This window comes from Protopterus annectens, chromosome 6.part0 (genome assembly GCF_019279795.1).
Source record: "Protopterus annectens isolate FY-2018-M chromosome 6.part0, PAN1.0, whole genome shotgun sequence".
NCBI classification, from domain to species: domain Eukaryota; kingdom Metazoa; phylum Chordata; order Ceratodontiformes; family Protopteridae; genus Protopterus; species Protopterus annectens.
This window is the reverse complement of record NC_056737.1, coordinates 1847826362-1847849822: the sequence shown is the minus strand read 5'-3', so window position 1 is coordinate 1847849822 and position 23461 is coordinate 1847826362. Positions and strand designations below refer to the sequence as shown.

The window sequence follows — 23461 nt, the reverse complement described above, 5'->3', positions numbered from 1 at the left end:
GGTGCATTTGATTTGGGCTCCATTTGCCCCGAATGCACTTCCCTGCCAGATGAGCCCCCCCAAGCATAGTCTGATGCATCTGTAGTTAGGGTTTGGGTGACAGTGGGGTGGAGTGAATGGCAGTCCCTTGTTTTGGTGGCAGGCCTCTGCCCACTATAGGAACTCTAGTTGCAGGCAAGGTACGATAGGAATCATTGTTTCCAGGCTGTGACAATGTTGACTCCATAAACTTTTTAAGTACCACTGAAGTTTCCTCATATGCAGTCTTGCATATGGAATTAGAAGAATGTCCTTTGTTTTGGTGGCAGGCCTCTGCCCACCATAGGAACTCTAGTTGCAGGCAAGGTATGATAGGCATCATTGTTTCCAGGTTGTGACAATGTTGACTCCATAAACTTTTTAAGTACCACTGAAGTTTTCTCATATGCAGTCTTGCATATGGAAGTAGAATAATGCAGGAGGCCATGAACCCAAAGGCTTGCAGAATTTGTCTTGCAGATAGCAGGGTTTTTGTGGCCACCTGTTTGAAGTAAGTCACCAAATGAATTTGCTTCCCTGGTGTAAGCAAAGCCATCTGGGCAGTTGTATTCAAGCTTGCACCCAGGAATGTAATTTTTTGAGAGGGTACCAGTTGTGATTTCTTTTCGTTTATAGTGTACCATAGACAAATTAGAACCCTTTTTACAAACACCAGAAGTTTTAGAAGAATGTCCCTGTTTTCTGCCTGAATTAGACAATTGTCCAAGTATGGATATATTTGAATATATCTTTGCCTGCAAAATGCAATTACTGGAGCCAGGCACTTTGTGAAAACCCTGGGCACAGTAGATAAGCCAAAGGGCAGTGCAGAGAACTGGTAATGCAAGTAGCCTGCTTTGAAGTGGATGTATCTTCTGCAAGATTCCCTGATTGGGATATGCAGGTAAGCCTCTTTTAAGTCTAGAGTTGCCAACCAGGCATCTTTGCCTAGCATAGGAAGTAACTGCTGAAGAGTCAGCATCTTGAATTTTGGAATGTCCAGAAATGTGTTTAGAGTAGATAAGTCCAGAGGCAGAGAATCAGCAGCCATACTAGATTCTGAAAAAACATCACCAACAATGTCTAGAACAAGAGGTATAGCCAAAGGCCTCTGCTGAGGAAGAAGAAGAAAATCCCTAAGTCTCTTTTTAGAGTCAGAAAAATCCTGACTTTCCCCATGTGTTCCCTTAAGGTATGTAAAGTTTTTCCAAAAGAAAAATCCTCAGGGGGAGAAGCAGAAGGAATGGAATCTTCTGCATCAGAGTCCTAATAAGTAGGTATAGACAAATCCTGTTCATTAGAAGAGTCAGAAGAAATAGAATCCTGTTCTTAAGATTCATAATCAATGTCTTGCCTAGGCCTCTTAGAAGGGGGGGATTGACTACCCCTGATCAGAGTAATTAAATCTTCAGCCATTTTGATCATCTGTTTTTTAGGCATAGGGGCCTGCATATGTGGCCCAGGCGTCGGTTTTTTAGACATAGGTTTAGATTTTGGCCTTAGTTTTGAAGATGCCGTCGGTGTAATATACAAATCTGTAGGCCTGAAAACACTCTCAGAAGCCAGTGCCTGCACAGCGGCTCCGGACCCATCTAAGGTAGAGACATCCGTGGGTTCCATAATTGAAGCATCTCACGGCATACCGGACTCCGAATGGGTCTCAGTAGAGGTCAGCAAATCAGAAGTAGCAGGTATCAGGGGCTGCGAAAGTGCCTCACTGAGTACTGGCGGTCTGGCGACTGGCTTAGGAGAAGCGTCGTCATCAGTTTTGGACCTCAACGGCCTGTCTGTCTTTTTCTTTGCGTTTTTTTAGGTATTCTGGTAGTCGGATTGCTAACCGAAGACATTTCTGGATAACTAAAGCGTGAGCCAAAATATTTAGAAGCAAAAATATACCGACATTTAACAGTGCATTGATTAAATTTAGCACAAAACTGACAGCAAGGTACGTTGTGGTCAGGGCCTAGGCAAGGAATACAGTACAAATGAAAATCCTTACGAGGTATTTGCTTCCCACAAGTAATGCAATTATTAACTTTTACTGACATCGGTAAGGAGCAAGAAAAAGTTTCACCAATGGGGTACTTAGCTTTTTAGTTGAAGACTTCAGTTCTGAAACTCAAAAACGAAAATTTCTGGAGTCAGCCGACCGGCACTTGCGAACTGCTTCTGCTTCGGGCACCACACGACAAGAAAGACTGATGTAAAGGCATCGGCTGCATGTTTTATACCCCTGATGACCTGATGTCATGGAAGAAGGGACAGTAACCTACGCAGGACCCAAAACTTTGATAATCAGGCCAACTCAGGGCAACCTGCCAGCAGATTACCCAAATATAATGACTGCAACAGTGAAACACGAAGAACATCCCCTGGATATGATGGACTGTACCCATTTGTCTTGAGTTATGTCTAGCCAGGCTTTTGGGTACAGTGATAATCTCCCCCTGACTGCCTCCACAGGTGGACAGGCTGGCCTACTTTCAGCAGTGCTGGGAGGGTCTACCCAAGAACGTATCTCTGTCACCTTGATTCTGCGGACCCCCTCTACAGCAAGGGCAGCATCTTCTGTTGTTATTTCCCCCTCTGCCCCTGGGGAAAATTCACCATGATCATCTGGTGAGGCTCCTTTGGATTTCCGGAACCACATTTTTCCACCTTCCTGACCTTTGGGATAAGGTCTAGTAGGGATGGAGAAACGTACTACCATGGCAGACAAAGTCTTACCATCTTGCTCGCTCCTGGTGAGAGACTCCTTCACTTTTGCCCTGAACAAGGACGAGTTGTCAAATGGGGTGTCAATAAAGGAAGACTTGAAGGGTTCAGCAAACTCAGAGCTATTCCTGTGCCTGCTGCCCTGCTCACTCCATCGGCCGCATAAGAAATGAGGGGCATGGAGGAGTTATAGAGGTTAAGGTCACAAGCTGAGAGCTTATCTTGTCAGATACCCCCACAGCTGTAGCACCTTGGAGAGTATCTCTTAGCTCCTTGAGGAGATCCCTCTGAAGACAAGTAAAATGGGATAAATAATTTAGTGACCTGAGGGTAAAGGCCACTGAAGAGAACATACGCTTCCCGTATCTGTCCATTGTTCAAGATTAGATGGATGGACAGATACAGAAGTTTCAGCTAATTCTTTCTTGGTGGCCGCCACCGCCACCACCACAGCATCTACTGGAACACTTTTGGTCAAAAACTGTCTGTCTTCCGGGGCTGTAAAGAATTTGCTGGGCCTCCTCGGAACCGGCTCCACCAACTCTGGAGAGCTCCATGCCTTTCAACTGACTACACCCAGGAGCCGGTCGAAAGGAGGAGACACCCAAGAGGTGGAGGGTTGAGAACCAAATTCCTCCAGGTACACTGACTCATCTTCAGAAGAGGAGAGGGTTTTCCAGCCACCTCTCTGTTTCAGGATCTCTAAGATGTCTGAAAAGACATCCTCAGAGGGTGACCGTGGGGACCCTTCTGAATCCTCTAAGTCGGTTTCGGATATGACAGACTCAGAGAAGTCTGTGTGTGTTTCCTCTTACACATTCTCTTCCAAGAGACCTCCTCAGGGGGGAATGTTACGGGGAGGTTTTGGAAGAGAGGGTTTCGCCCATTGGGGTGTCCCTGGAGATTGGTTCTCTATGCTGGGGCTGGAGAGATGGTGTAGAGGTTGACACTGGCCCTTTGGGAGGAAGAGTAGCTGGAGCCAAGGGTGGAACAGTCTCTGAGGAAAGCATGCTCATCACCTTGAAGGCACCACAATCCTGGGCAAAGAGAGCCTCCAGCTCCAAGGAACCAGGAGATCTCCCCCACGCCAAGAAGGAAGGCTCCAAATCTGATGTGAGCGCCAAACTCACCTGCGCCGAAGCCCCATGTGGTTCAACTCCCCCCCCCGAAATGACGAGGGAGTCTCGGCCCCAGACCCCTCGATGGAAGACAACATCGAAGTAGTCAGAGCGGAGATCAGCACAGAAACTCTGGGAATGGATTTTGGGTCCGACGGTTCCACCACTAGGACTTCCCGGCACTCTGGCTCCAAACTTGACTGAGTCAGAGAAGGAACCGAAGGTAAAGAAACTACTGGAGTCAGCTCCATGACCTTCTAGGCTGGGCTGGTGAGAATTTTTGCCAGGGCCAGTGTACGAAGCAACCTTCTAACCACCCGCTCCACATCATCATCCAAAAGGCTCTTGGATGAGCAAGATGAATGGGAGGACTTCTGGCTACCTGCCACCTATTGCAACAGAGGAGACTGCGGCACCAAACTAATCGAATCCAAGGACGGTGACCGACTCCTCTTTTGACTACTAGACGATTCCGAAACTGCAAGTGGAACTGAAGTAAACTTTCCCTTTTCAGATCTAACAGGTTTCGGATCTGAAGAACTTAATTTTTCATGTGTCTTCAACGGCTTGGAAGCTGGAGCTGAAGAAGTTTTGGGAGATTTAAGGTTTGGAGGCCTGAGTCCCTTCAACAGCCGAATCAAAAGGCCCCTTTAACAAACCCCGAAGAATTAGCTTATTTTTCCATTCCTGCAGGACCCTTGAACTAAATGCATGGCAAACAGAAGAGGAATCCTGCAGGTGGACGGTGCCTAAGCAATACAAGCAACTAGTGTGACCATCAGTGACTGACATTTTTTGTGTGCAAGAATCACACTTTTTAAAGCCCGACTGTTTGGTCTCTTTAGACATCCTGTCACTAATCAGTCAAAGTTCACAGCCAGCAGTGAAAAACACAAAGTTAGCAAGTTTCACACAAGTGCAAGACCACAAAAAACAACTACTCTATAACGAGAAACAAGTTTTTTTTTTTTTCTTACGAGTGGTAAGAGGAAAAGAAAGTTAGAGGGGGGTCTCTAACTTAAATGACGCACTCCTCTAACTGAGGAAATGCCTCTAATTCAAACAAGAACAAGGAACACTCAAGATATAGAAATAAAAGGAGATTATTCTACTACTAAATTATAAGTTAACAACCACACAAAAAGGTTAAGAAACAATACACTTAGCCTGAGCCAGAGAAAAAGCAATCCCAAAGCTTCAAGTGGCAAACGAGATCTGGGTAACAGTCACTAGGCATCTTGGGGTAGGATGTAGCCTCGAGCCAGTGAAAGGTCTCGAGCTTTAGTATACGGCCGAGTCGGTGCAACGATCAAGAATGAAGGCGAGATAGGACAACATAACATTATCTGTTTTCTCCACCAAAATATTTCTCTTTTGACAAACTTCATAACTGGGATTTGAAAAGAAATAAAGGGTGTTGACGATGGTACCAAAGAGACTTCAGATACCACTGTATCTTTCTCATGGGGAGTCTTGCCAGGGGTATCATGAGAATCACAGATGCCATGACACCCAAAATCCTGAAGTATTCTCTCGTAGTGACCGAAGTCTTAGTGGAAAACCTTAGAACCAGATATAAATGAGGATCTATTTTTTTTTCCCATGGAAGAAAAGCTCTTTGAACTGCAGTGTCTAGTTGACATTCCATGAACACAATCCTTAATTAATTTAATATATTGTAAAGAACCACATAACAGACCGGTTTCGGCTAAGGCATTTACCTAGCCTTCATCAGTGTGAAAATACAAAACTTGTTGAGAGGTTCTTATATAATAAAGCTTAATTAATAACAAAGTTTCATTGGTGAGCTCATGAATATGTAAATATATATTCATAAATATTCATTGAGACCAGGCTGAAACAAAGCACCCAATTTTACAATCCATTTTTTCTCTTTTGCATTCAGTTTAGTATGCCATCCTGATTTATTGGTTCGGTCCCCTATTATTTTATCAATTATAATAAAATGAAAACTAGCTGTGGTATGTTTAAGGGTATGTTTGTATAAAGCATTGTTAGGCCGTTTGCACTTGACATCACTAAGATGTTTTGATATACGTAGTTTGAACGGTCCAGATGTTTGACCAACATAAAATGCATGGCAGCTGCACGAAACCATATATATAACCCAGTCAGTATTACAATTTGCAAAAAACTGAATATCATATATATTGATGGTATTATTACTAGAGAAATATTTTGTTTTTAAAACAAACTTGCAATTGGAAAATCCAACTGAGTAATAACCATTTTCAGCAGAGGCCCGAACAGAAAAGCTCCATTTGCTTACATTGCATTATACCAAGTTCCAATTAAACACAGGGTAGTTACATTTTTATATACATTTACACACAAACTGTAGTTACATTTATATATTCTAAAATTTTACAGAGGTGGAAGTTACTAAAGAGAAAGCCCATGTGCAAATTAATGGATTGTACAGGCAGCAGTTATGTATAAAAATTGTTTTTTTTTTTTCATTTTAGTGAAAGTTTGAGTGTGTTCTGTTTAAACACAGTATCTGCAGAGTACTGGGCAGTGAACACCAAGTCTCAGCATTGTGATAAGCATGTAGGACCAGGACTGGTTAAGATATTGTTTAAGCAGTGGTTTAAAACTATTGAGTTTAGAGAGTTTTATTTATGTGGGGATACTACTCCAGAGTTTAGCAATTTATTGGGAGCAGAGTGAATCTCCTGCAACATTATTTGACTTATTTGTAAATAATAACTTGTTACTAGAGCAGAGGTCCCTTGCTGGACAGTAGGTCAGTAATAAGTTATGTAATGGATGATGAATGAGTTTGTGTGCTATCGTTAGTTGTGAATATGTTAGTTGTGCAGTTCAAGCCAGTTTAATTTCTTTAAGCTATGACAATGGTGTGTCCTATGAGGAAGACTGATGGCAAATGTAGCTATTTTATTGTAGCAGGAGGCAAGTTTCTTTCTTTCTTTGAGTATCATATTGTTTATGTTTGTTAGGATAGGAGTGGCATATAAGAGTGTTGGCAATAAGGTGGTAGCTAGAGCTTTTCTTGCAGTATCTGTAAGAAATCCATTGATCCTATAAAGGAAGCTTAGTTTCTGGTGTGTAGATTTAACGGTGTGTAGTATATGCATTACATATGCAATGCAACTGCATATGCAATTTGAAAAATGAGAGCTGAAAAATCTTAACAGATTCCCCGGATCAACTTGCCCCTTTCACCACACTTCTTGAAAACCTCTGCAGCAGACAGGCCACACACTAAATTGCTATCCAAGGAAGAATTTAAAATCATTTTTAAACGTCTGGAAGGTTCTGAGAATGCAACCATGCAAACCTCCTTAAAACTGCACCAATGACCACAGCCCTGGTAGTATTATCAAAGTCATATACAAACTGTAATCAATGAGTAGTCACCTGTGCAACAAATAAAACTAAGTTATTTAAATCAGATTCTTCCTCACAAGAAGAAACTGCAGCTAAAACATTCCTCATACAAACGAGCCTGACAGTTCAAAATTCTGTAAACCAAAGTTGCAGAAATATACACTCCCCCTGCCAACATCATTTCAGAATCTCAAACTACTGAAATATCGAATTTCAGTAGCTCGAGACTGAAGTGTCGAAAATGCACTTATGCGAAAGTGCAGAATCCCGAATGCACAAATGTTGAATCCGTGGTTGTGGAGGCGTGTACGTCCTGTGGGATTCCCTGTGTTCATGATGTGCGGTGTGGTATGTAGATGTAGCTAGAGATTCAGGTAAGTGATGTTTTACTAGGGGTTGTGGCTAGGGTTTTAGTGTGTGTGAGTGTGTTTGGAGTTTTGAGGTGTGGGTTAGGGTAGGTAGACAGTGAGTGTGCAAGTTTTGAGAGTGGTGATATTTGTATGTATGTGATGTGTGTTTGTGCAACGGGAGTGTATAATGTGCAGTGGTGGTTTTTGTGTGTTTGTGTTTTTAGTGTGACCTCGGAGTTAGTATATATAAGTAGCGGGGATGTGGGGGGCACAGCCCCCCTGCTTATATGTATGGTCCGCGCATGTGTTTGTTTTGTTGTGTTTGTGTGTGTTTTGTTGGTTTGTAGTGCAGGGAGGAAGGTGTATTTGTGCTTGTTTGTGTGTGTGGATTGTGTATGTGGGCAGTTGCGATTTTGAATTTCGCGCTTTTGGGGTTTCGGGTTTCAGTGTTCGACTTTACAGTCTCGGGATACTGAATTTCGATATTTCAGTATTTCAGGATTGTAAAGTGAAACCACACACGCACACACACACACACACACACACACACACCTATAATTGTCTCATCCTTATCAGAAAGAGTAGGACTGGAATTAACTAAGTGATTAGCAGCAGTCGGATCAACTAAGGTTATAGCTGCTGGGTCAAGTTTGGGAACAGGGTATAAAAATTTAAGATTGAAGAATTTTATACATCTTATCTGCCCTTTTAGGGGCAGATGGCTGACTAGCAGGGAAATTGCAGGCAGTAACACACCCTCTAAAGCTGACAGAAAATGAACAACGGGCGTAGGTTTTTGAAAATCCTTTTGTAACAACTCAAAATATTTTCTGAGGGACTGAGAAATTCAGTATTCTCCCACTGAAAACCCTGGCACATTCTAGAAATAGTCTCTGAGAAAAAGAAACCCCAACAGGAAAAATCAGAAACTGAGCTCTCCTCTGAGTGCGAATCAGAAATCTGAACAGAAAATCCTAAATCTGTCCCTGCATCTTCCTGCTCAGATTCAGAATACTGAATCTCTTCAAGAAAATAAGAATCCCTCTTTCTTTTACCAGCAGCTACTTTACAAGAAGGATCAGCTGCCTAAAATTAAACCCTGAGCCAAACACAGGTAAACTACTCCTGTCTAAAGAAATTGGAGAAGTAGTTACATGCTTTATTTTCTATTTCTTTCACAGGAAAAATGGGGCCAACCATAGCACTCGCAGCTGCTTCCCCGGGGATGGGCACAGCATTCTAGCACAACTGGAAAACGTATCCTGCTCCCTATTCCAGGACTGACAACAGTGACTCCCTTACCCACTGAGGGAACAGCTGTAGAGGGACTGGCTAATCTCCAGGCCATAGAGGCTGTAGGGAAAAAGATGACTGGTCTGAGGTACAACAACCACAACAGTTACACATCTGCAGCTGTGGCAAACTGATAACCTGCTGTGGTGGCAAAGGCTTTTTTTCTTTTTTTTTTCTTTTTGTGGCTGGAAGAGTCTGTTCCATGGTCAAGCCGAAAATTATGGCTCTTTCCCAGGAAAGACAAGCAGCAAATGCTGGTATAACTACCAGCCCACAAAAGTTACTTTTTTGACAGAAAAAAGCACTTTCAAACACTATACCAGCTCCACCAAGGAAAAATAAACATACTTTCTCTGGAGAAAATATGCTTACACAGTTAGTTAACACAACTTTTAAACTGACAGAAAAAACATGAGAGCTCCATTTAAAAGTATGTTGCAATCTCGAGACAGTTTGTTGAAGCACGACACTCCTTTAAAACAACTTTCCTGAAGAGGAAAGTAATAAAACATCAATATATTTAAGAAAATGGAAGGGTTATCCCATATATGCCGAGCAAAGAAATGCACAATCTGATCACCAATCTTCAAAAAGCCTCAGAGAAGTATACTCTTGTGCAGCAGTAAAGCTCAGAAGGGATTTGCATCCAAACTTGTCTTTTAGTCAGTTTAACTAGAGTTGCTTGACAGCGTTGGTATGTGGAAGGTACTGTGAAGCTTACCGGCCTTTATATCTTTGGCAGAAGAGACCCCTTATAGTTAAGGCTACTGCAGCAGTGATCAATATGATTGATGATCATCAACCATTAGTTCCCCAAAAAACACCTCACTCATCCTGGCAATAATTAGGGCAAGAAATTACCTCCTAAAGAGGTTAGAAGACAAGTCTTCCTCAGGGATATTTCAAGCGGCTTGTAAGAAGGTACTGAAGCCTGTTTACCATGATTGACTGTAACAATTTTTTAACTGAGATAAGAAAATAATATTTAGCTATCACTACCATGTCTGCTGGTGTACAATAATTAACCTTTTGTTTCATCTATGCAGGTATCTTCCGAGATGGACTAGAAGAGGAATCTGTGTCCCTACAAGAGGTCTCCTCCCTTGAACACATTCAGTATCATCCTTTGGAAAAACTCCATGCCCCAGTAAAGATGGTTCTCTCATTGCCCAGTCCAGACACTGGGACAGCTGAAGAGAACATGGTAGACAGGACTACACCAAAGGACGAAATCCGCGAGTAGTCTGAGAAGCAGCAGGCCACTGCATGTTCACTTGCCATTGGCTGAGGCAGACTGAGCCCACTTAGTTGGTAAGGGTTTTCAGGTACATTGTTCATTCTTTCTAAGAACTATGTCAGCTGAACTAGCAGCAGAGTGCAACTATGCTGTGACCAAGGATTTGCTGCATGTGACTAGAATCTCTGGAATGAGTCAGTCAGACGGCAAGCTGTCAGAAGTCCACACAAGCAGCACACTTGCACTTAATCCAAAGAGAATAGTCCTTCAAACACAATAATGCACAAGTAGTACACTTAAATCCTGTCAGAAACCCTTTAGAAGTAAAATTAGTCTGAAAGATATAAATGGTAGGTAAGTTCTTACAGTGTTAACACAAGTGCTATATGCCCTGTAAAAGTGCAAACAATGCACTAAAATCCTGTAAAAAAAACTTAAAAGATTCGATCTGACAACAATAAATGACATGTGAGCTGTCATAGCATGAACACAAGCAGTACAGTTGTGTCACTGCCCCTGCTCAGATGAAAAACTGCTTTACATTTGAAGCTTTACAAAACATTAACGTTTGCATAAGCAGTACAGTTCTACAGCAAATAAGGCCTCACACACACACACACACACACACACACACATATATATATATATATATATATATATATATATAAATACATGTGTGTGTGTGTTCATAGGTTCATAGGTAGCTACTAGGCTATCTGCCAGAAGGCATTTATAAGCCTAGCCAGAGTGTGTCAGCTTTCGCCGCCCCATTGCTTAATTAACTGAGCCTCTGTCAAGAAGAGCCAATGAAGTGATCCCAGGGGTGTATTTTCTGTTACCCATCCACTCGTCAAGGTTTCTCTTGAAGAGTGTTAGTGACGGGCTCTGCCTAATGTAGTTAGGAATTTTGTTCCAAAGCATGGGGAGTCTGTGATAGGAATCTATCCTTCCAGCATGTTCTATTTATTGCTGTGGCGAGGTTTAGCTCACTACAGCGAGTGGCTTGCACTGACTTGGATTTCTTTAGGTGGAGCATGTCCATCAATTCTGAGTTGGACATGGCTTTGTAAGTCAGGCAGAGATCACCTCTGAGTAAGCGATATGCCACTGAGTACAGCTGGAGTTTTTCCAGGTGGGCTGCATAGGACATATGTTTGAGGCCAGTAATCCTCTTGGTGAGATACTTTTGTGGTCTTCCAGCTGTTGGAAGTGTCTTGTGAGGGACATCCCAAATAGGGCATTGTACTCTATGATGGGTCTGATGAGTGACAAGTAGAGGGGCACTATAACCTCTTTATTTCTAGATGCAAACCCTTTAGTAATTAGATGGGCTACATAGAAGGATTTCCTAACCACTTTGGCAATATGATTGTCAAAGGAGAGATTACTATCTACATGAGTCCCCAGATCTCTTATTACCTCTTCTGTATTAAGGGGGCTGCCACCTATGTGGTAATTCAAGGGTGTTTTGTTTTTTCCAAACGGGATGACTATGCATTTTTTGGCACTTAGCTTGAGACCATGACTTTGACATCAGGTGTCCGTCTCAGTAAGGCCCTTTTGGAGAATGTCCGTGTCAGCTGGAGAGTCAATTGTGGCTCCCAGTTTGCAGTCATCAGCGAACTTGGCTAGCCATAGTCCTCCTGTGTTTGCCTGTACTTCTGAGAAGTATATGTGAAAAGTAGGGGTCCCAGGACCGAGCCTTGTGGGACACCACTTGTGACTGGTTTAGAGTCGGACCTGGAGCCCGATATTCTTACCGTGTGAGTTCTATCTGTAAACCAGTTGGCAACCCATCTAGTGACGTAGGGATTTATGTTCAGGCTGGTGAGTTTTTCTATAATTCCCGAGTGGGGAATGGTGTCAAAAGCCTTAGCGAGGTCAAGGTAGGCTGTGTGAACTACCTTCCCCTCATCTATGGCCTTGGTGACTGTCTCAAAGAAGTCAACCAGGTTTAGTAGGCATGATCTGCCCTTAACAAAGCCGAACTGGGTTGGGTCAAGTGTATGGAGGTTCTCAATGTCTTTGTTAATGAGTTCCATGATGATGCGCTCCATAGTCTTGCAGATTAGGCCAGTCAGGCTTATGGGGCAATAGTTACCAGGGTCAGTTGTGGCCCCTCCTTTGTGGAGCGGAATAACCATTTTTATACACACACACATATATATATATATATATATATATATATATATATATATATATATATATATATATACACACACACACATATATATATATATATATATATATATGTGTGTGTATATATATATATATATATATATATATATATATATATATATATATGGGTCTACCTGATAATGCCAAAACTGCAAAACGCAGAGGACGAGAACACTGACACCGGAAGATCGACAAAGGAGATGATCAACTGTTGAAAATCCCGATGCTGAGAACACCGACATGTTAAGGTAAGTGTGGGGTTAGGGTTGGGGCGGATTAAGTGAGTTAGGGTTAGGGCGTGGGTTAGGTGAGCGTACGATAGTGACAGACTGTAGGGTTAGGGGCGGGTTAAGTGAGTTAGGGTTAGGGCGCGGGTTAGGTGAGTATGCGATAGTGGCAGACCTTAGGTTTAGGGTTTGGGTTAAGGTTAGTGCATAGATAGTTGTGTATGTAAGGTTTCGTGTAGGTTTGTAAGGTTTTTGATGTGCTTGTGTTGTGTGTGTGCTTTTTGGACAGGGGATTTGTTTTGTTTGTTGATTGTCAGGATTGTGGTTTGTCGGGCATGTGAAATTGCATGTTTTTGAACTTTCGGTTTTGTGGTGTCAGTGATTTTGTTGTTGGTGTTTTCGCGTGTCGGTGTTATCAGGTAGACCCATATATATATATATATATATATGCATATATATATATATATATATATATATATAGATATATATATACATATATATACATATACACACATACACACATATATATATATATAATATATATATATATATATATTATATATAATATATATATATATATAAAATATATATATATATATATATATATATATATATATATAATATATATATATATATACACACACACACACACATATATACATACGCACACAAAGTAAAAAAAAATGTTTTAACATACGCACACATTTTACATTACATATATTATGTGTGTGTATATATGTACACAAACACACACACACACACACACACACACACACACACACACTAAACACATTAAAAATAAATATTTTCTGTGTGGAAGAGTTCTCCCAAAGCAGACATGTCTGCCAGAAAGACGCTGAAAGACCGTGAAAGGCCAGCTGATATTCTTGTACAGCCTGTGAGCCATTTTGTCAAAAGGCAGCAAAAAAGTACTTAAGATTTGCCATTCAGACTGCTGTTTTTTCCTTCTCATGGCTGACCAGTCAGCAGTCAGAATGGAATTGTGGGAGGAAGCCACAGCTACAGGAAGCTGACTGGTTGCTTTGTCTTGGGCAAGACACAATCCATACAGCCTAAAGGTTAATGCAGCAAAGGGAATAATGAACTTTAGATAAAATAGTGTGCATAGTTAATTACTAGAAGCTAAAATGTATGGGGTAGCCACTGCTAATATAATTGCAGGGGATTTGCAAATCTCAGACATGTCTCTTTTTACAGCAGGTTAGTTCTAAATATTAACGAAATTAACGGTTACTCAAGAAAAAAGATAATAAGGAAGTTTCATCACATGTTTACCTGAGTGGACACTGTTTATAGTTCTGTTAATATTTGAGTATGTGGTGATTATATGTATATGTCACTTTAACAAAGGTAAGGTTTTGAGCATGTAGCAAGATTCATCTCATATTTGAACAGTAATTTTCATGTACTTATGATTGTTTCCGTAAGTCATTAAGGATGCGCTATCACCCAGAATATTCTAGCTTTACTGATGATTAACACACAAAAACAGGACATGTTTGACTAACATTTTTGTGTAGCCTTTTAATAAACTGTTTTGAAAAGTGCCCATAAAAAAACATGTCTGCAAATTTGGCAATTGTCAGTTTAAAAAAAATAATTTTGAGGGTTTGCTTCGTTACCACAACTTTTGCTATCAAGAAGATCACTCCTGCACAACCTCCTGACAAATGCCTCGTGAACATAATTCAATATCTTGATCCTTTCTAGGGCTGAGGGTAAACAACCAGCGGCTGCTTAGCCTAGCCCTATACATTTTCCTCCTATCCATTAAATTATTCCAGTTGACAAGATCTAAATTCCCACACCAAGGCAACATATTTTGTTCTACAAAGCCTCAAACTGCACACAACACAGACTGTGACCTTTCCAACAGAACCCTACAGAAGTACAGCACCTCTCTATTCCTGAACTCGAACCCATTCTTCATTTTCTACTTCTGTAGCTTGAATCTTTACCCCATCCATAACATTTCTGTGTAAGTGTCCACTTTTTAGAGGTAATGCCTTACACTTAATATCATTAAACCTTAACTGACACTTCCCTCAGTACCACTCCAACTTCCACTAAGCCCCTTTTACCTACCCATCCCTTAGTGCTTCGTAGCACCTCTCCCTCCCTCTGTTTTTAAAATCAGGTCTGCATTACTTCATTGAAAAGTCATTTCAATGAAGCTGACCTCATTGATCCTAAAACAGTGAACTGATTTCTGGGAACGAACCAATTGAAAAAAACTTCACCACAGAAAGTAATCACCTTGCCAACACCACATCGGAATGCAAATCACAGTATATCAAACCCACCACCCAAATAAATATATATATATATATATATATATATATATATATATGTGTGTGTGTGTGTGTGTGTGTATACCAACTCTGAGATCACATTATGGTGGGTAAAAGGGCAAAGTTTTGCTGTTGACCAACTGCTCCTTTCCCTGGTGAAATCTTTTGTGGTAGTGAACATTCGCAGAAATTCAATTCACTGATTTGAGGTTGTTGAAGTCAGCTTCTTTAAAATGGCTCTTCGATGAAGTAATACAGACCCTTTAAAATCATAATATTGTACATGTCAATATAGTACAACTTCAGGAAAGATAAAGACTTTCAGTCAAACCCTATCTATGTTGATAAGGAGGTCAGTGCAGAGGTAGACACAGTAAATAAACAAGTAAACTATTTAAGTAAATTAATTATAAATAAATTTATTTACTCCGATATATAGACAGCAGCATAATTTCACAGAGAAAAGATCTTTTCAGTCAATCCAATCTATGGCTAATCAGATGAAAAAAAGAAAAAAAAAAATGAAACAAATTTAGGCCACTCTTCACTGAAAGCCTGGGGAGAAAAGCCCCGTAAGAGACAATACCATTTTAGCAGTGTACAATGTTGGCATACATGTAGTCCTAATGTCGACATATTATAGTCACATATACACAGACTACAGAACTTTTCTGAAAACCTTAATATTTACATACAAGCTAATATTTGCATATTTTTGTAAGTGTATACAGGGATGTTAAATGAAAGTATATTTTACACAGACTAGAAATCAACTACTATTTAGGAGGTTATTGCTGGACAGTGATGAGATGGAAACTGAAGGACTCTGACAGGCTGAACATACACAAGCAGTAATCTTTAAGGTAACATTCCATGCTACATTAAGAAGTTGCAGACTTGCAGAAGTTAAGTCTGACCAAGTACATGACTTAAGGTAAACAAGGTTTAACTAGTTAAAGCAAATCAATGTGGCTTACAGAGTCTTTGTTAGACGGAAGGTTGGAAGGATATGCAATTAGTAGACTTAGGGATTAGGCATAAAAGGCTACAGTAATGAGTGTAAGGAGGGCAATTCTATAATAAAAACAAACCACAGTGATATAGCTACAGGACTGTAGAATGGGCCTGACAGTAAAGAATACTGACATTTATGGTGACTGAAGCTGAATTATGTTACAGTATAGTGAAGTTACACATAGTAGCAGGATTTAGGCGCTTACACAGTTCTATCCTGTAGGCACTGTAGATTTTTTGGTCTCTTCCCATCCTAAGCCTATAGCCACTCGTCAGCACACTAGTGATCAACACATACCATTTCCCCCATACACAGATTTTAGTACCCTATATCACTTTAGTGGAGGGAGGTCTTCCTTTTTAGAGGTATGCTCTATCTTATCTGTGGCCTTACCTTACGGGTGGGAATAGACATCGTGTTTAAGACACTGGCAGGCCAGCCTACAACTAATTGGAGTGTTTCTTATGTCTTATTCCCCTCTCCCTCTAGTGCCCAAAAGGCATACAGCAATGCCTTCAGCATGGAATAGAATGTAGGTGTGATGCCCCCCCCCCCAGATTCACAGTATACAGGGTCTATATTAATTCATTGAACGTTCATTTCAGCGAACAGTCTCATAAAAAAAATTTAAACAGGGAAACAAAGCACCTGGCCAAAACAACACCAGAATAGACACCACAGTATGCAAAGCCCAACAAAGTGGGGGCTGTGCCCCCCACCCCCTAACTATATATATATATATATATATATATATATATACATATATATATATATATATATATATTCCAACTCCGGGATCCCACTACACTGAGGAAAAGAGAAAATTTGTGTCTATGTAAATTTTTCATGGCTATGAACATTCACTGAAATGAACGTTCAATGGTTAGGGTTCGAGGGAAGAAACATTTACTGAAGTGAACCTTCAATTAATTAATATATGTCCCAGTATACAATATACACTCCAACTGTTTAAAACAAAAAACAAAACAAAACTGGAAAGCAGAACCAAGTTTTGTTCCAGTATACAATATAGTGAAGCAACACACTACAATAAACTATGTAGTACTAGAAGCACTACTGTACAGTTCTGTGCTCAATTATGCAAACTATCCATCTAACAAATGACACTTTATGTACAATTACACTGCCAAACTTTTCTCCTCCGAAATGTACAACTAAACTGCCAAATTTCTTTCTTCTGAGATGGTAAAAAGCATGGGAAATATAATAATATGATAGTTAAATACATTAGAAGGAAGACAGTAGTATTACAGATAATGTCTTCACGTAACTGAATTATTCTGAAACAAAAGTAATTGTCTGTTTTTTGGAGGTGTAACTTCAATGCAGACCTGAATTTAGAATCTGCTGCTCTTGAATCAGAGCAATAAAAGAACAAAAATATATGTCGCCAAAACAAGAACTTCAAGATGTAATCTGCTGACCCTCTTAGCAAGACAAAAATGGAAGCCATCAACAACTAAATCACTCTAAATTTATAAGACAGGATAATCACTCCATGCAATGTCAGCAATTAGGCCACTTATCTGTACCCAATAAAAAAGGTAAGAAATAAGAGCCTGTAATCCAGCAAAAGCCACACTGCTGAAGATATGGTATTAATGCAAATATCTGCTGACACAAAACAGTTAACTTTCCTACTCCATAACAATATGTCAGGCCATATACAACATAGCTAAAATGGATCGCAGTAGGACATGAAGCTTGGCAAATGTGAAGATGAAAGTAGCAAATCTGTAAAGCTGTGCATAAACTCAGTACTTAATGTAAAACAAAATAAATCCAAAATCCACAAAATCTCAAAACTCATGTATGAGACACTGCAATGTAGCACAAGCAAGGTGTTGTACTCCTGTGTGTGCCATCCTTTGAAAGAGATGTTTAAATGAGGTCCCATCCACCCAGTTTGGTGTATCTTAGGTGGAAGTATTCCAGTTTGGACATTAACCTTCAGGGGTTAAGAGCCTTTAAAGTTTAAAGACTCCTTTTGATTTACCTGATGAAACAGAGAAATCTTTTTGACAGTGCTGGGTAGCTGTAGCCCACTGCTCCACTCCAAAATGGTTTGACATTTTAACTGTGTGTGAGACACAAACAAAACTGCTGCTGAAAAGATACTGCACACAATGAAATGCCTGCCAACTTTCTTCTGGACAACTTAAACAAATTAACAAAAAAAAAAAGTAACAACTTGACTACTCTGAAGATTGAACTGGGGGAAAAAAACTCCAAACAGATTTAAGTGACTAGAGTTACAAGTCATAGAAGTGAAAGGAAAATATAAGCTCTTTTTGACACTAACCAAAAATCTTCAGTATAGCAAGCTGGTGTCATTTTCTTTGGACCAACAAGAGCCTCAGGACAGGTAGGTGTTCAATTTTCACCTCAAGTGCTTTCTCCTTTCAGCTAGGAAGGGTAACCATTTGAATTGTCCGGACCCCCTACAGCGAGTCCCAAAACATGAAGACTGAATGGCCAAATAACAGACTTACATACACCACGTCCAGGATGCTACTTCTCAGAATATTCCCTTTTCTCCTAGGTATGGCAATCTTGGAGTTGGTATATATACATTTTTTGAAGGGTGACCCCCTGCCCCACAAAAAGAATTATTAAGGAGAGAGTGATTTTTGAAATTCGCTCTTCTCCTATGTTTTTGGTCTTTTTCAGTTTGTCAACACTCGGCATTTCGAGGTGATTAAAATAAAATCACACACACACACACACACACACACACACACATACAGAGGAAGCCCTCTGCTTAAACACTGTTAGAATCATAAAAGTGAAAGGAAAATCTACATATATAACAAAGTATTCATATGTTGACAACAATGCAGACCTAATGAGAAGGGCCAGGATAATATCAGAAAAGGACATTAATGTTCCAGGGAGACTGAACCACTGGGAAGCATAATGTAACTGCACTGAAAACTGCAGATCACCCAGGACTGCACTAATGAATTGGACTCTGATTTAGATTCAGTAGAAGACCTGCAGCCACAGGAACATCATGGGCAGCACACAATTTACAACCTAATCCACAACTACATGCTGTGAACCATAATTGTCATTCTCCAAAAAGCCGTAAACACAACAAAAACGGTCTTACAAGGGTCATAAATGTGGCAGTTTTGCCCAGTCAAAGTAAAGGTACAGGACATAAAAGTGTATCAATAACCATTATTAGAAACTATGGTTTTAACACTAATTGCGTTAACAACTATGACACAAATAATACTATTAATTTCTCATATCCTTTAGATTCTCATAACTATGCAATTTTAAATCTGACTTGAAATTCTTTGTAACTGCTTTTCCCAGACTTCATCAATTGACAGTGGATATTTTTGTCTAGCACAATTAACTACACATCCTATATTATTTTCAGAATGCTACAGTTCCTGATGCGAGTTTTTTTTTTTTTTTTTGTTCTTCTTTCGGCTTTTCCTGGTTAGGGGTCGCCACAGCGGAACTCCGGTCCGCTAATGATTGGCAGTAGATTTTTATGGTGCCGAGGTGCCAGCTCGATGCCCAACCTTCAACGAAGGCACGCCCAGTCACGCATGTCTTTCGAATGCCACTCGACCATGGGGAGGACATGCAGACTCCACACAGAAGTATGTGTGTGTATATATATACATATATACACCCACATACACACACATACATACATACACAACACACTGACCTCATCCTAATCTGGAGCTCCAACTGGAAAAGCTATGGAATAATGAAACTGGACACCACATATACCAAGTTATGGTAAGTACTTAACTTCTAAATCTGATGTTGTCCATTTCATTCTTCCTCACGAATGAGTCAGGGTCCCCAGCTACAGAATTCCTGGGTGGGCCTGAGACCACGGAACCAAAGGATGTTCTGTCTCTGGAGACTACATCCAATTTATAATGTGAGAGAAAAGTGTGTGATTTTGACCAGGTAGCTGCAGCACAAATTTCATCAATAGAAGTTCAAGCTGAGAATGCTGAAGAAGTGGACATCAACATGTGGATGCGGCAACTGCAATTCTTTCTAGGAATAAACTGTAGCGATACAATTTGTAATCTATTTAGCCAAGGCTACTTTTGAAACTGCTTGACCTATCTGGTTGGGTGTGAAAAAAAAAATATGAATAGCTGTTCAGACTTCCTATGTTCCTTTGTCCTGTGCTGATAGAAACGCAACTGTCTATGAACATCAGGTAAGTAAAGCATATATTCATGCATATATTCATGCTTGTTAGAATGGTTAGAGAAAAAGGCTCAAAGTGAATGGACTAATTTATGTTAGTTTCCATGGCCACTTTAGGCATAAAAAAGGATTTGTCATGAGAGAAACTGTATCTTCAAGAAAGATAATATATTGTGGTTTAGATGATAAGGCCTGTAATTCCAATACCCGCTTGACTGAAGTAATGGCCACAAGGACACAAGGAAAATGGTCTTCCAGGGCAGACATTTCATGTTGCAGGAATTAGCCAGCTCAAAGGGTCTTTGACTAAGACCTTGTAGGACAAAAGTCGGATCCCAAGGAGGGGAAAAGATCTTTAATCGGGGGACCTGAGTAGAAAAACGCCTTTCATAAAGACTTTGCATAGTTTGGATGCTGAAATGTGAGTTAGTGCATTTGAATTATTTGTGAGATGAATATTAGCACTCACTGCCAGTTGTAACTTAACTGTAGAAAAACTGTCTCCCTCTTGAAAAAGAGAACTTAGGAAAAGGAGAATAGCTGAGACAGGAGCTGAAAAAGGGTCAATGTTCTGGTTCAATGCCCACACTGAAAATCCCTTCCATTTGCTATTGTATACCTTTTTTGTAGAAGGTTTTTGGGAAGCAAGTATGATCTCCCAGACTGGGGAGGCCAGCTTGGACTTTCTTAGAATCACTGGAAGTGGAGAAACCAAGTAGTTAGTCTTACGGATCTGAGGATGGGGGGATGGAGTTCTGATGAGTATGAAATCAAGTCCTGTCTGGGATCCAGTATCCATGGTGGATATTTGGTGTGAGACCAAAGAAAGAGGAACCATACCTGATGAGGCCAGAAAGGAACAATGAGGATTAGAGTTCCCTTTAACCTGCTGGCTTTCAGCAGAACTTTCAGAATTAAGAGGATTGGAGGGTAAGCATACCAGAGACCTGGAGGCCAGTCATGAATTATGGTGTCCCTCAGTGACTCCCCATTTGGGGGATCAGAGCGAAGTACCTGCTGCATTTGGTGTTCATGGGAGATGAAAAAAGATTGCAGCAAGGTTGGCCCCATAGTAGGAAGACTTGGTTCGCTACCGATTGATTTAGGGATCCCTCGTGTAGAGTCAGAATAGATCTGCTGAGTCTGTCTGCTAGAAAGTTGGTCTCCCCAGGAATGTGCATTGCAGTATGAAGGTGGTTTAAAGAGACTGCCCTTTCCTACACTCTCATGGCCTCTCCATGTAATGGGTATGACCAGGTTCCCCCATTTGTTGATATACCAGACTACTGACAAGTTGTCTATGTGAATTGCTAATGTTCCCAGAGGGAGATGTCTTGGAAGGTTTGTAATGCCAGCAGAACCTCTGTCATCTCTAGAAAATTGATGTGCAACTTGGTCCCTGTTGGGGACAACATGCCTTGGACCAACCTTCCTTCGAAGTGCCCTCCCACACCAACAAGGAAGCATTTGTGGTCACTGTGGCCACTGCAGGAGGAAGGGAAAAAGGTCTGCTGAGATAAAGATTGTCCAACAGTAGCTACCACTGGAGATGATGCCTGCAGACTCAGGCCTGCTTGATGGGAGCAATTACTGGATGACACAGGATGGACCACTGAAATGCCAATGTCAAGTGAAGTACTCGCATGAAGACTCTTGCCAACGGTACTAGAAGTATGGCAGCCGACATGGTACCTAGAGTTCTTAGGACATATCTTGCTGGGGATGTGGGCATATCCAGTAAGACTAACTTGTTGCCTCAGGTATGACATAAGGTGTAACAGTAAGCATGCTATTTGAGTGACTGTGTTCAGCTGCATTCCTATAAACTCTATCGTCTGCACAGGTGTCAGTTTTGACTTCGCCAAGTTTATCTTTCTTCCCCACTGACTGAAAATGTGTAACAGGTACTGCGTGGCTTGTACCAATTAATGCCTTGATAGTGCCATCAGCAGCCAATTTTCTAAATATGGAAACACTTGGAATCCTTGCCGTCTTAGGTGAGCTGCCACTACCAACATACATTTCTTAAACTCCTGGTGGGCTGTGGTGAGTCCGAAGGGTAGTACTCTGAATTGGTAATGATTCCCAGCCTGAAGCACAGGTATCTCCTGGTGTGCCTGTCACTCTTTATACAATAGTATGCATCCTGGAGATCTACTAAGCACATCCGATCGTCCTGGTGCAGCAATGGCAGAATGGACTGAACTGTCACCAAGCAGAACTTTGACTTCTTAACATATAAGTTCAGCTTACTCAGGTCCAATATAAGCCTTACGTCCCCTGTGTTTTTTGGTACCAAAAAGAACCGTAAATAAGTTCCGCATCCTTGTTGTTCAGCTGGGTCCTGTTATATGACTCTTTTTTTCTAAAAGTTTTTGAACTTCTTGTAAGGCATGCTCCCTCTGACTGGATGGAGCATCAGGGAGATTCCTTCTGAAGGGTGTAGGAGGAAGGAAAAAGGGAATCTAATAACCTCTGAAAATTATGTTTAGCACCAAGGAGTTGCTTGTTAGCTTTGTCCAGGCATCTGAGTGCAGTGAAAGTCTGCCCTTGACTGCCTCCAGAGTAGGACAGCCAGGCAGTGCTTCAGGAGTGCTGACAGCACTCAGAGAAAGGTTCTCTGAATCCTGGATTCTGTGGACTCCCTCTGCCCCAGGGCGGTGTCTGCCATTAAATCCTCACCCTCTGCCTCTGGATGAGGAGTCTTTGTTAAGAGTCCAGGAAAGAACTCTAAGATTTCCTGAACCACATTTTCTTCCCACTACACTGGTTTCTTGAAAAAGGCCTCTAAGGGGAAGAAAAAGTACAGTTGTGTAGACTTACCATAAATGTAGATGTTCGAGTGTATTCACTGTTGCAGTCATTACAATTGGGTAATCTGCTGGCAGATTGCCCTCAGTCAGCCTGAATAACAAAGTCTTGGGTCCTGCATCAGTTGCTGTCTCCTCTTCCATGACGTCAGGTCATCAGAGGTATAAAACGTGCAGCCGACACCATTTTCTTCAGTTTTTCTTGCCCCAGATGTCAGGTGTACCCCAAATGGGGAGGAAAAAAAATATATATATATATATATATATATATATATATATATATATATATAAATAAAAAGAAATATATGTAAATGCATTTTTAACAACATAAACTTTACCTTCATCTAAAAACAAATACACCACAAAGGCTTTAGAATATATGGCGGGTGGGTAACCCGGACTGCAACAGTGAATACACTCGAACATCTACATTATGGTAAGTGTACACAACTGCACTATGTTCTTCGTGTTTCACTGTTGCAGTCATTACAATTGGGTAGAATCCCAAAGCTATGGATGGGAGGATGGAACTAAATAGCATTAGGAGCGGCTATAAGACCCCACAGAACTGTAATGGCAAAGCCTGCCCTGGATTTGGAAA

The 23461-nt window shown here is 40.9% G+C and overlaps 1 protein-coding gene across 4 annotated transcripts in view; it reads right to left on the bottom strand.

Annotated features, from left to right (window-relative positions):
* Nucleotides 1-23461, bottom strand: part of MYO1B (myosin IB) — a 2891345-nt gene that overhangs the window by 2650091 nt on the left and 217793 nt on the right. The window lies entirely within an intron of this gene.